Source organism: Palaemon carinicauda, chromosome 36, assembly GCF_036898095.1.
Source record: "Palaemon carinicauda isolate YSFRI2023 chromosome 36, ASM3689809v2, whole genome shotgun sequence".
Classification (NCBI taxonomy): Eukaryota; Metazoa; Arthropoda; class Malacostraca; order Decapoda; family Palaemonidae; genus Palaemon; species Palaemon carinicauda.
The window spans coordinates 3,225,517-3,235,516 of NC_090760.1; the positions used below are offsets into that span (position 1 = coordinate 3,225,517).

Here is a 10,000-nt window from a genome sequence, read left to right on the forward strand (position 1 = left end):
ACGATTGAAACCAAATAAATTCAAGAAAATTACACTTAATTACGATTAAAACAAAACAAATTAAAAAAAAAAAGTACACCAAAATACTCTTGAAACAATTAAGAGAAACATAAATAAACACAAATTTTATGAATTTTATATTAAAAATATGGTCTTATATTAATAATTATGACCCCCCCACCCCCCACCCATTTTGGGCTATTTCTTTATTTTGAGAATCACCACTACCAATTAAATAGCTTTATCATTCGCCAAAGATTATTTAAGCCAAAGAGTTAGCTTTGAAAGTTATCTGCAGTTTACAACCGAGTTATAGAGTTAAAGATACGGCAAGTTTAAGTTAGATGTTTGAGTTATAGAGGCGTTATAGTTAAGCAGAGAAATGGAAAGCTTTTAACATAAATTATTTGGCATTTTTTTTTATGGTGGATATCCATAAGCAAATTTAAGCAGAAAAAATAGAAATTTCCGTAAAATAAAATTTTATAAGCTAAAGGCGGGATAAAAAAAATATAATGTATATATATATATATATATATACATATATATATATATATACATATATATAAATTATATATATATATATATATATACATATACATAAATTATATATATATATATTGTATATATGTATATATATAATTATATATATATATATATATATACATATATATATATATATATATATACAGTGTATATATGTGTATAATATAAATACATATATATAATATATAGATATAAATATATAAATATATATATATATATATATATATACTGTATATATATATATATATATATACAATTTATATATATATATATATATATACATTTATATATATATATATATATATATACTGTATAGTACACATACAACATAACTTTAAGCTGATCTTCAAAAAAGCAAAGAAAAAATTAATACTGCTAAGTAAAATAAAGCCATGAAATTCATTAATTAAGCTTAAGATTAAAAAAAAAAATAGCCTTTGCAATAATACTTTGGACATTACCTTGAAACAGAGCGAATTCTCCTTGTGACTTGAGGTTCCAAGACTATAATCTTTCGATACATAAAAAGTTATACCCAAAGAAAGTTAGAAAATTCATAGTTCAAGTAATCTATGTAATTAAAAAATCACTAATTTCTAAAAAAATATTTTGTTGTTTGGTTCGAAATTTCTATGTTAATGCTTGGCGTTATAATGTTTAAGGTCATACACTCAAGATATATATGTGTACATATCGGTGTATGTATTATATAACATTTATATATATACATAAATAAATTATATATATATATATTATATATATATGTATATATATATATATATATATTTATATATATGTATATATATACACACACACACACGCATATATATATATATATATATACATATATACATAAAAATAAATTTCTACCTCATACTTGGGATCGAACGCTAGCCCCTTCTAATGAAAGGCCAGGTCGAAACCAACCATGCCACGAGAGCCCATAAAAGGAAATCTGAACCTGACACTAATCTAGCTGTCCGAGGATTTACCTGGTGAGACATCAGTCTCTTTACCAGCGAGTTTTACCAGATTTCCTCGGGCCACCACGTGACACAATTGGTAGTAATTCATTCAAAATTACCCCTAATGAGTCAATATGGATAAATATCAACACAACATCGTGTTCAAATAGAAATAAATTTCTACCTCATACTTGGGATCGAACGCTAGCCCCTTCTAATGAAAGGCCAGGTCGAAACCAATTTTATGTGTAATATATAATGTTATACACGTGTATATATATATATATATATATATATATAAATATATATACACGTGTTCGTATGAATGACCAATGACTTCGCGACGCTGTCACTCTACCTAAGCCTTGAAACCACCCAATCCTTACCTTGAGCGGGTCCTTCTGAAATATCTCGGATGGCGTCTGCAAGGGGGGAGATAAGAGATAAAGATATTCACACAAAGTGTTCTGAATATTCATATTAACGACGCTTGGCTCAGTGGGTGGGTGTAACAATACATTGGGAAAAGAGAGTATCATGCGTTTTTGAAGGGATTGAGAGATGGGATGTTTTAAATATTTTTTTGTAAAAGGTGAGGACTTTTCAAAGAAAAAAAATGTTTTCACAGATAAAAAAGGTTTTCAAAGATAAAAAAGGTTTTCAAAGATACAAAATGTAAAGTGATTGTTTGTAAAAGATGACTCTTCAGTGATAAAAAAAAATGTTAAGTGAATGTTTGTAAAAGATAAGGACTCTTAAGTGAAAGAAAGAAATGTTAAGTGAATGTTTGTAAAAGAGGACTCTTCAGTGAATGAAAAAATGTTAAGTGAATGTTTGTAAAAGATGAAGACTTTTCAATGTTTTCAGTGATTAAAAATAATAAAAACTGAATGTTTCAAAAGACCTTCGCTTATGAAAGGGTAATTAATTAAATGCAACTGAGAACAAAAGGACTTGAGTGATGATATAAATGTTATTGAAGAGAATGCAATTATACAAGAGGCATTCAATGAAAAGGTAATCAACACAATCCAAATATAATAAGACTTACGTGATGTACACGAAGGGACTTAGTATATAAAAAACAATTATAAAAATTCTTCTTGTGGGACAAACTCGACCAATAAAAATTTTGAAATGGTCTTCAAAAAAGACAAAAACCACAAAAATATTAATATCTTAAATATCTTATTGCTCAAAATACAAGGAAAAAATAACTTGAAAAGAGTTTCCCTTCCCTAAATTAAAAAAAAAAATGAAAAATAAAAAAAATGAATATTTCAAATAATCCTATTTGTCAAATATAACGAAAAATAACTTTTAAAAAAAGTTTCACTTCCCAAAACTTAAAAAAAAAAATTAAAAATGAAAAATTAAATATTTCAAATAATTGTATTGGTCAAAATACAACAAAAAATAACTTAAAAAAATTCACTTCACAAAATTGAAAAAAAAAAAAATGAAAAAATAAATATTTCCAAAAATTTTATTGGTCAAAATACAACGAAAAACAACTTAGGAAAAAGGGTTCACTTCCCAAAATAAAATAAAAAAAATCAATAGATAATTAACTCTTACCCTGGATAAATTACTCTGAGGTTCAGGGGGCGGAGCTGGAATGGGGGGGCGGTGCCATCATGAATGCGGGCGGAGTGGAGGGAACTGAGAGAGGGTAGTCGGGGCGGATCCAGTAGGGGTGCCCTGTCCGGAGGAGTTCCTACGCCACCCGTCTCCTTGGCAATCGGACTCGGCTCCTGCGGACTCTCGTCGGCTGGGAGAAGCCTTCGGGGGCCTGAGTGATACAAAGGTTAATTGGTAATTATGTAATTATGTCATTAATAATTTCATATGTATAATCTTTGAGCTTGTTATTTTCTTTTTCATGGGTTGGCTTCAATTTCAAACAGAAAAGGCAGTTATTGTTCCATTCATCGTTTAATTACTTGATGAAAATTTAATAGCCTTACATACTGTAATACATTATATATATATATATATATATATGTATGTATATACACACACACACACATATATATATATATATATATGTATATATACATATATATATATATATATATATAATATATAATTATATATATACTGTATATATACATATATATATATATATATATATATATATATACATACTGTACAGCCAGACACTTGCTCTTTATCATAATAAGGAGAGCATTCTTATCAATCATTATTATCGTCAATACAATCATTATCACCATTTATAACAACATCACCCATATTTCCTCCGTGAATTACAGTCGTGATAATAAACTAGATAAACAAAAATAACTAGGCATAAATTAAATTTAATTGAGGCACGAAATATCGATTGATTTAGTCCGAAACATTTATAACCGTATCCGGAATGGCTTCGCCTCATTTTACGGATTCCGGACAAGCATCAAAATCTGTCCGGTGATAAGAACAAAAATTTTGGCAAACGCTTCACCGGAGACACCTACCCCCCCCCCCTCTCTCTCTCTCTCTCTCTCTCTCATCTCTCTCTCTCTCTCTCTCTCTCTCCCCATTAAAAATACCTACTATCTAATGAGGTTGTTATTCTCATGTCCTGTCTGTCTGTCTGTCTGTCTGTCTGTCTGTCTGTCTGTCTGTCTGTCTGTCTGTCTGTCTGTCTCCTAAAAAAATTACTTATTAAACTTATTTTCAGAATTGGATTCTCTCTCTCTCTCTCTCTCCTCTCTCTCTCATCTCTCTCTCTCTCAGATGAACGAGAGTAACTGCCGTTTTCGTTTTTCTATGAAGCCACATTGTTCAGTTAAAATTTGGAGAATAATATGTTAGGTACTATCCATAAATTATACTTTCTCATATATTCACCTGTCATTTAACTCAAACAATATGAAATCACTATATGATAATACTTATGAACAGGGAAATAGTTCATAAATAATCGTCGTCTCACAACTATATATAGTACAGTATATGTTTATATATACCGATATATATATATATATATATATATGTATGTATGTATGTATGTATATATATTACAGTATATATATTGGTATATATAACATATACTATATATATATATATATATATATAACATATACTATATATATATATATATATATATAAATATATATATATATATAAATATATATATATATAATATATATATATATATACTATATATACTATATATATATATATATATATATGCAGAAGAACCACAGGGAAAATGAAAATACAGAATATACACTTGAGTCCTGACTAGTTTCGTGATACTTCCTCAGAGGACTGATTTATTGAGAGAGGTTCTTACATTTTATAGGGAAAGCAAAAGTACGAACATACATATAGAGATTTAGAGAACAATGACACTCCCTTACCCGCTACCTGGGCTTGACTCAGGTGTGCGTAGGCGGAGTCCGAAAGCTCGTTAGACACCTGCTAAAAAGGGTCATTTCTAGTGGCGGGTATATTCTTGTTTTCTTCTTATTTTACTTTCATTACAGTTATTTATATGTCAATGCGGTAGCCTTATCTATATAAATACATAAGCAAAACATACACAAAATTACATATATATACATATATATACATACATATACATATATACATACATATATATATACATATATATATATATATACATATATATATACACATACACACACATACATATACATACATACACACACATACATATACATATACATACACATATACATATATATACATACATACAGATACAAATACATATACATATACATAAATACTTACACATAACACATACATATACATACACATACACACATATATATATACACACAACTATATACATGTATACATATATACACATACATACCTATGCATATATACATTTATATGTATACAACATTAATATCATAAACATATAATCATGTATATATCAATACTTATATCTAGCATAACACTATATAGTGCCAATATACTTATGCATACTATATAAAATAATTGTTTCTTTTAATGAATGGTAGCTTAGGTCTAAATATTAATTTCACACCGACGTTAATTATTCACAATACATTCAATTCTACATTAAGTGGTTAATGTTTTTTATATAGTTTTACAAATCTCTTTACATATAAAGGCGTCGAGTTTATACATTCCATGACCAATATTCAAGTTGTTTTCAAAGGTTTCTTTTATGAAACTGGACTCTATGATGTTTCTTTCTACTAAGTTATGTATGTTCGTTACTTTTGCTTTCCCTATAAAATGTAAGAAACCTCTCTCAATAAATCAGTCCTCTGAGGAAGTATCACGAAACTAGTCAGGACTCAAGTGTATATTCTGTATTTTCATTTTCCCTGTGGTTCTTCTGCATCTGAGCATCACGTTTTCCTGTGATTTTTACGCATATACAGTATATATATATACATCTTACTTTCTAAGGGGAAAAGCTATTGATAAATACATTCCATAATAAATAAAAAAAATAGCTGATAATATCCAGGAAGCATTTCTGAAATAAAAATATCATAGAATAACACTACAAACAAGCAAAAAAAATAAACTCCTCAAAACACGGTGGAATTGACATCAGGGTAAAAAATGTAAACAAAGGCGTCTTCCATTAGTGCAATTTAACGGTGGGTCAAATAGGTTGCATTTCATTCGATTAAGATGACAGAAGTGACGTAACGGGTTAAATGGGAGGTTCCAAGATGCAAGGGATATATATATTCTTCTCGACTTTCACCGGGAAAGGGTTTCCTAAATAAGACATTCTTCAATACAATCCTAAACGATTATCACACCAACACGAATGCCCCACAATAGGACACAACCAGCGATCAAGGTGTGGAATACGACAACACAACGCGCTCGATGGAACGCGCCCAGAGACCAAGGTGTAAAATGGGGTTTTAAATACGTGCATGGATTTAAAATCATCTTGGTATTTACATCGTTAATTTCTTTATATAGGCCTTCAACTTCTTTTTCGATGGCATTTTGTCTACCTGAAAACACGAAGTGGTATTAATCATGTACAGTATATTCAAATTGCATGGCATTATGTATATGTATGAATTTAGATTATCATACAAACTATAGTAATTTTTTTTAGGGAGGCAGATTCGCACCGACAAGCAGCGGTGCCCGTTTAGCTCTGAAAAGTTTCCTGATTCGCTGATTGGTTGGACAAGATCATTCTAACCAATCAGCGATCAGGAAACTTTTCCGAGCGAAAAAGGCACCGCTGCGAGTCGGTGCAAATCTGCCTCGCTAACAAAATTGACTATGGAATAATGTATTTTCATATTGTATATATGTGTATCTGGTAAATAAAAAAGATTGATGTGTTGTATATTTAAACGAATTTTTGATTAATTTACTTTCAGATTTAAAGGATTTCAGTGGAATACGTGAGTATTATCATTAAAAAAATCTATTATTTATAATAGATCTATCATTTCTGATAATACCGAATTCATCAAAGCTATTTTTATTGTTTTTTTTTTAGTTATGGAAGAAACGGAAAATTCCAACAAAAAGAATATTTTCATTCTCAGATTTAACAGCGGTCTGACATTATCACCGATATTTTTCCTAACCTAAACTTTAAAAGTTTCATTAAATAATAATAATAATATTAATGATAATAATAATAATAATAATAATAATAATAATAATAATAATAATAATAATAATAATAATAATAATAATAATCAAGCAAACTCTCATAACATAGACTCACAAAGATTGGTACCAAATAACTTTTCTTTCAAAAAAAAAAAAAAAAAAAAAAAAAAAAAAAAAAAAATTTACTTTGCTGTAAAAAACAGTTGAATTCAACTAAAGATCGGATAAAATGGCTAATTTGATTGACAGTGAAACTGTTGTAATGATGAACAGTGCCAAAATTAATATGTTGATGATGAGAGAATCTGAAAACAAACGATAATAATTTTTTTAACAATTAGGTTTTAGTAAGCTTGATGTGTTAAAATTCAAAGTTCCTCTAAAACAGGAACTTTGACGATTATGAATAATTTACTCTTTCTTTTGGGTTGTTGATAATATTAAAAAAAAAATACCTATGGAAAATTATTCATGTTCGTATGAGAAAGAAACTGTGCTAATATACGTAGGTGTAGGTGTGTTTGTGTGTTTGTGTGTGTGTGTGTGTGTTGTGTGTATGTGTACGTGTGTGTATGTGTACGTGTGTATGTGTACGTGTGGTGTTTGTGTGTGTGTAGAAATCACGAAAGCTGACACGTGAATGTATTATAGCCACAGAAGGGAAAATGAAGTCTTTTAATTTTTCTTTCCCTGGCTATAATACACACACACACACACACACACACACTCACACACATGTATATATGTGTATATATATATATATATATATATATAAATGTGTATGTATGTATGTACGTACGTATATTGTTTGTTTTAGAAGACTAACAACGAGGTATCTCATTATCCCCAATAAAAATAAACACGAATAAGCAACCATTACTATGAGCAGGATATAAAACCCCCACATGGAATGGGCAGACATCCAGACGTTGTCAAAAAAAAAATTATAAGTAAGTTTTATTTCGAGAAAGGTGAACGAAAAACATTTAGAATGGGATGAAAAAAATATGCAAATAAAGAGATGTAAAATGAATTATAAGCAACATGAATATCTAAATTAATTATAAGCAACGTGAATATCAAAATTAATTATAACCAATATGAATATCAAAATTAATTATAACCAATATGAATATCAAAATTAATTATAACCAATATGAATATCAAAATTAATTATAACCAATATGAATATCAAAATTAATTATAAGCAACATGAATACTAAATTAATTATAAGCAACATGAATACTAAATTAATTATAAGCAACATGAATACTAAAATCAATTATAAGCAATATGAATATCGAAATTAATTATAAGCAATATGAATATCAAAATTAATTATAAGCAATATGAATATCAAAATTAATTATAAGCAACATGAATACTAAAATTAATTATAAGCAACATGAATATCGAAATTAATTATAAGCAGCATGAATATTATCCTTTTTTTCTTCACACACATGAGAATTAATAATATTTTCAAACTAGCAAAACAGGAAAAGCATATCTTTATTAGCCGAAAGCTAACAATTGATATTGCATCAGCTGTTTTCCATTTTTTTAATGAGGGGGGGGGGGGGTTTAGGGAGATCCTACGATTAAGGACAGACGAAAGGACCCATAGAGGCGAAGGAGAGAAAAGGAATGGGATGGATTTATTTATAATTCCCTGGAATCCTGACATCGAAGGTCATTGCACCGGAGAAGGACGGATTTGAATAGGTAATAATCATATAATTTTTTCATGTTAACAAATAAAAAAATCTATTCCCTTATGAGAGGACGAGGAAGTTGGTAGATAAGAATGTTAAACCAATCAATTTATTTTTTTCTATCACTATATTCACTCTTAGAGTAAACTTAATAAAAAGAGCAGAATAGTGGGTCTCTTCTATTGGAAGGGACCTCAACAGACACATCACCACACACACACACACACACACACATATATATATATATATATATACATTCACATATATCAATTTATATATATTTATGGCCAATTCACCCGATTGCATTCATAAATATGCACCGTATATCCCGGTGCTGGGGCCAGATAGACCCATTCAGCACCAGAGTGCAACTGTAGCTTAACCCCAGCAGTTACAAAATAAAATAAAAGGTTAGACAGTAATAACATTACGTGATCCAGGCCACTGTACCCGGAAAACATTGGTCAAAATGACACCATGAGTTCAAGCGCACCTTTGTCAAACCAGTACCGCAACTGGCTTTTTCCTGTTGTTGTTGGTTTGACTAAAGATGTCTCGACTTCTCATAACTTCCTCAACGTTGAGTGACAAATTGTCATCGTGTTCTAGATACGTCGGCTGGTGTCACTGCCAAGAAGGCTCCGGGTGAAGTCTCTCTCTTGCTGAGGTCAGAGGCCTTGTGGAGAGAGAGAGAGAGAGAGAGATGAGAGAGGAGAGAGAGGGAGAGAGAGAGTTAAAGTCAAAAACCTTAATTCCATTATAAAATGGTTATTCTGTTGCATGACAATATAAATTATTTACATAAAATTCACAATAATTGGATTGTAAAAATCTAGGATATATATACATTCAAGTAAAATTTAAAAAATATTGCTTAAGTTTCCTTTTGAATAAATCAGAACTAACAATTATACATTTTCTTATTTCCAGAGGTAGTTTATTTCAGCAAGCTGGGCCCCTTATTGCCATTGAGCGTGAACCCAAATCCGTTCGCTAGAGAGAGAGAGAGAGAGAGAGAGAGAGAGAGAGAGAGATTTGTCATGAATGGTTTCACCCTAGTAGAGAGGGTATTATGACTCGTGATAATAACATAGCTATCATCGCATGGAGATATTACCACAGTTATTTCCTCTTTAAATAAACAAGACTACAATGCCATATGTTTC

The 10,000-nt window shown here is 29.7% G+C and overlaps 1 long non-coding RNA gene across 1 annotated transcript in view; it reads right to left on the bottom strand.

The window, feature by feature from the left end:
- Positions 1-1,897: 1,897 nt before the first annotated feature.
- The window catches only part of LOC137628335 (uncharacterized), a 28,050-nt gene continuing 19,947 nt past the window's right edge, over positions 1,898-10,000 (bottom strand). Inside the window, exons 3-5 of the long non-coding RNA XR_011041338.1 lie at positions 6,441-6,496; positions 3,090-3,303; positions 1,898-1,933 (exon numbers count right to left, since the gene is read on the bottom strand). This is a non-coding gene — a long non-coding RNA (uncharacterized lncRNA). The remainder of the gene's footprint in view (positions 1,934-3,089; positions 3,304-6,440; positions 6,497-10,000) is intronic.